Source organism: Bactrocera latifrons, unplaced genomic scaffold, assembly GCF_001853355.1.
Source record: "Bactrocera latifrons isolate USDA-ARS-PBARC rearing strain unplaced genomic scaffold, ASM185335v1 scaffold_265, whole genome shotgun sequence".
Taxonomy (NCBI): Eukaryota; Metazoa; Arthropoda; class Insecta; order Diptera; family Tephritidae; genus Bactrocera; species Bactrocera latifrons.
In genome coordinates, this window is record NW_017536241.1 from 369012 (window position 1) to 374616 (window position 5605).

The following is a 5605-nucleotide window of genomic DNA, read 5'->3' on the forward strand; positions in this document are numbered from 1 at the left end:
CAGAAATTTTTGCGTATGTTTTGCCTTTCTTCCTATCTTCTACAATTAGGTTTCGAATCTCTTCADTTTTTCGCATTTTGCACTAAGAACAGAACAAAAATCAAATGAAAAACCATTAAATTTTAAAAAAGTTTCCCTAATCAGTGGAAGTTTAGTTAAACTTTTAATCAACTTTAAATTTACCTTGTAAAAATTAACACAAATTAAAATTATACTTTCATATGACGCCCGCGCATCAATCGACTAGCACAGACTAATTACTTTTATTGATAAAAAGACTTTTTACGTATACATAACAAGCACACATTATGGTCGAACGGTTTATTTACATAACGGTGCCTCTTCATGGCATACTATTCGCATCAATTACGGAATTTGCAAATGTAAGAAGTGAACGAATGCAGTGAAGTTGATAAGTATTAAATTTATACTTTCATTTGATGCCTAGTGTACATATGTACATATGTATCAAAAATAAAATTATAGCCTACAGTTAAACATTTCCCAAATCAAGTACCCCCCAAAAATTCTACTCTAGATGCGACTCTCATATACATAAGTACATAGTATGTATGTATATAATCAAAGGCTTAAGCGTTATTAAAAAATTTATACACATATTTGAAAGAATCGATTACAGTCCCCCAGTAAATGGCAACAAAGGAAGCAGTATAGATACATAGTATATAGTTAGTCAATTTTAAATGGCGATACCTTAGAGATAGATTAATACTCACACTTACATGCATATATGTATATTTATTATCATCATATGCATATTGCCCATAAGAAAAATACAGAATCTTTGTTCTACATGATCTGCCTATCATAATTAACGGTCGAATGATTGACATTGTTCTTGCAGGGTCGTCTAAACTCAGTGTTCCCTCATCTTGAGCTCAGCACCGAAACGAGCTTCTGACAATCATTTTGAGTTTTCACCTCTCTTTAACACATTGGTATTCAGAATTTATTCAGTATATACCTATATTGCCCATTCTCATGCCTGTTAATACAGCACATTTATCACAAATGAATAATTATTTTCCAGTATACTTTATAATATCGACTTATTTAATAAATTTAAAACATTTATATAAAATAAGTAAGAATAATTTACATAAACAAAACATGGAATGTAACAAAGAATATAATTAATGCATGGATTATGAAATTTTTTTCAAATTGATCCCATGCTGGCTCCTCTCAATAGCTCCGCGTGCGTTTTTCTTCAATTCATGGATATATCATAATTTAAAAATACCTACATAAGTAAAGTGAAAATGAATTGAAAGTATACATTTATTCAAAACTAACTTCACTTACATACATATGTAAAGTTATAGTAGCCATTAATAGTCGTAAGCGTCTATTTTTAACAATAACAGCGACGGTCAATTGACAAGTTTATCATACCTATGTCAGTCGCACAAACTTTTGTTTTGGTGAACCCATCAACAATTTCCTTTAGGGAATGATTAATAGCTGTCGTTGATCAGACTACTTGCGAGCACCAATCACAAGGCATCATACAATCCGACGCTACAGTACGTTTAACAAAGAATGGGACATCAATTCTTATACCACGAACAAGATTTTATTCAAAATTTGTAGAACCCCGAAAGTAACGTCGAAGACGCTATACATATATATAAATTATCAGTGTGTATTTACACAAATTAGGCCACCGTCCATCCGTTTTTCCTCAAGAAGCGGCCTATTTGTTGGAACCGCTAATAGCAGACTATAATATATAGCTGGAAAACTATAGGAAACTATTTTATTTAACAATTTATTCATGAAATTTTATATGTTGGTAGTCCGCAGAAATTGTTCAGATTGGACCACTATAGCATATATATACATATGTACATATGCAGCTGTCATACAAACCGATCGCTCTAAGCCAACTTCTTGTAAACTTTTTTAGTTGTGAAGGGTAGTTAAGTAGGTAAGTATGTATTATGTCTGCTATGTTTTGTGAACAATCATTCAAGGTTCGGTGCCTGATGTGTTCCCAGTATTTTGTGTCGGGTTTGTACTGGAGCTGGGCATTCACAATGAAATAAAAAAATTTTTCTTATTCCGGCAAATATTGTAAGGGGACAGATCCATTTTTAGAGACAACGCACAGTGCCCATTTATAGTTGCTGTAAGCCGGAAACTATACTATTCTTGGACATATGTAGTAAGCCCTTGGTTCTAGTCTTATCATATTTAGGCCTTATCTGCTTCGTTTTCTTGCAGTTGGTTATTGATTTCCCTCTGCTATTTGGTTAAAATTAGTGTAAAGTTCTATTTCGATCATTCCAGCGGACATGGTATTAACTCCGCTTCGATTACATCTGAAAAAAGCTCCTATTTTGACCAACTCCTGTGCTTTTTCAATACGGAAAATACTCCTGTGACCGGGAACCACATTAAAGATAAGTGGAGTTGACTCGTTAGTGAACTTAAAGCCACCTAGTTCGTTGTACGCGGCCCTGATACAGATTTCTATTATATTTAGTAGTGAAGGGTACTCCGACTTCGGCACAACCGAAGTTAACATTTTTTCTTGGCTAACTATGCTTTAAATGCTAATTATTAAAGAATACATAACTAATGAGAGTTTTCTATTTGCATTCTCTATTATTATACTCGTAAATCAACTAGCTCTTTCCTAATGATATATATAAAATACTTTTATAAGATACTGTCTGCCGAAGAAAGCAGCGGACCGAATACATACGCAAAATTTTAAAGTTGACGCTAGGCATATAAAATATACATATGCATATAAATGTAATATACATATACCCAACGCATGTGGGGTATGATAATATCAGTTCGATGCTACCCCTACTCCTATATACTACATACATATGTCAAATGATTTTCGCTTTTCTAATAAACCTTTTGCCGAATACGTCAGTGGATATGTTATAAGTATCTGTTTGAATATAACAACTCTGTTATAACCGCTAGAGGTGTCAAACTATCGATATTACCGATAGTTTTGTTTTTACTATCAATGAGTATTGATAGTTCTTTTCAAACAGATAGTCACACTATCGATAGTTTGACATCTCGCTCATTACTACTCTCCATTGTGAAATAACGACATCGAGTCAGTTTGCTATTTTTCGTGTTTATTAAAAATAAATTTGACTACAATATTAGTATTAGTTGCAATAAAATACTAAGCTGTAGATTTAAGTGACGGTTCCTTCCAAAATGGAAATCGGGGACAGCAATTCATTAGGTGGGTACATTTCTTGAAAATAATGTCTCATACTAAGCGCCTTTTCATACGCAGATGCGCCATCGAACAAAAATCAAAAAATTTCGGTTGTTTGGAAGCATTTCCAACTAAATGCTGACAAAAAATATGCAAAATGCTTTAGTGCCAAAAATGATATAAAACTAGTGGAAATACTTCCAACTTAATGTACCACCTTAAGCGTGCTCATCCTCTGCACTCCATGCGGGCGAAGCCCGGCAGCACATTGAACATTTTTTTTTTTAAAGATGACATCTACAGCAATAATTCCACGCGGAAAGCTGACATTGAATTTAAATTGACAATGGTAAAACTAAATTACAGGCCAATCTTAATGAAATTGAAAGCTGTGGTATAACCACTGATTGTTGGTCATCGAAGGCAAATGAAAGCTATTTGACCGTTACGTGTCATTTCATTGATGTCGATTTCAAAATACGATCGGCAGTTTTAACGACATCAGAGCTCGCTAATGAACTCAACCGTTCAGCTGCAAACATTTCAGTATCGTTGCGTGGGTGCCTACAAAAATGGAATATATTCAAAAAAGTCAACTGCGTGGTTACAGGCAACGCTGCATCAATGATTAAAGCCTGTGAACTGCTTCAGGAGAGGCATCTGCCGTACTTTGCTCATTCCATCAATCTTTGTAGTACCTTTTATCTACTGAAAAAGTAAAAGCATTATTGTCGAATTGTAGCATATTTCAAAAGCAGCACTATGGCATATGCAAAATTAAAGAAAGAGCAGGGTAGTGAAAAACAGTATAGCCTGATTCAAGAGGTTTCAACAAAATGGAATAGCGCGTTTGCCATGGTTCAGCGAATTTTACTTATTAAGGATGCCACCTTTGCAGTGCTTTTAAGAACACCAAAAGCGCCACTAGTTCTAACAGCAGAGGAAATAGAGCAACTTCAAGACATATGTTTATTGTTGGAACCATTCAATATAAGCATTTTATCGGGTAATGAATACGGATATGTGTCGATTTCGCATATAATTCCCATTGCATGGGAATTGCACTCAAATTTAATGAAAACTCAAAATTGAAAACTTTTGTTGGATCGGAAGCACAGTTGTACTTATGCGACAAAATTAAACAGAGGATATTTCCATATGAATCCAGAAATGCTACTAGATTAGCCACCTTGCTAGATCTGAGATTCAAAAAAGAAGGGTTTCAGTTAGGTCAAAATGCGGCCCAAGCGTCTATGTTGCCTTAAAACGAATTGGTTGAAATCAACAGAATTGCAGCATCGTCATCGAATGACAACAGGGAGGAACCGTCGGCATCAAAAAGCGTTAAAATTCCACAGATTTGTGAGTTTTTGACAGAGAAGCTATCCAGCAAAGTCAAAGGAGCGGATGCTATCATCAAAATACGCGAATATACTGAAAAACCCAATGAGCCGCTAGATGTAAACCCATTGGAATACTGGAAGGTAGAATAACATTTTGTGTAACGCTTATATAAACAAACATTTATCTAAATTTCAGAATAGATCGCCTGAAATGAAGTCAATGCAAATCATGGCATACAAATATTTTTGCATTCCGGCAACTTCATCGGAGTCTGAGGGTATGTTCAGCAAAGCTGGAGAATAGATATGTTGTTATTTATCACCAAAAATCATATTGATCTCTTTAAAACCACTGAGTGGCTCCGATTTAACATAAACTGAAGCTTTCAACTTATGTTGTAAATGAATTTATTAATGTTTTTTTAATATGAAAATAAATATGAGTTATTTTGTTCTTGGAAAGACAGGTTTTTTGTAATGCAATTAATTTTTTTTCAAGATATTTTTTTTTATAAACCTTTGAAGTACGATGGTACCATCGAATCGATAGTACCGATAGTTTTTTTACTATCGATGAGTATTGATAGTTTTTTTTTAACTTCTGAAGAAATCGATGGTGCGACTATCGATAGTTTGACACATCTAATAACCGCGTAAGCGTTGTCTACGATAGTTAAAATGAGGAAGAATATGAGTTTCATTCATAATGATTTTTTTCATTGAGTTATAAAAATCACAAGAAATAAAAAAGTTTTCCAAAAAATAATCAAACTTCAACCGTTAATATCTTTTAAACGGTTGGGTTTACGAAAAAATCGTACAGACCTTTTTGTAGAGCATTCAATTTCCTACAAAACCTGAGGAACAAGATATATTTTCAAGTAGTTGGAAGCGGGATATAAATTTTTCTATCAGATAATAAGAAAAAATAGAAAATTGTAAGTAGGAGGACCTTCCCGTTACAATTAAGAACTCATTCTTGGAGAGGCTTCCTTAGAAGTGTCTAGGAACCTACTTTTCAGAGTACCAAACGAAAAAAAAA

The 5605-nt window shown here is 33.9% G+C and overlaps 1 pseudogene; it reads left to right on the plus strand.

Annotated features, from left to right (window-relative positions):
- The first annotated feature begins 4473 nt into the window (after positions 1-4473).
- Positions 4474-4867, plus strand: LOC108969774 (annotated as a pseudogene).
- The last annotated feature ends 738 nt before the right edge of the window (positions 4868-5605 follow it).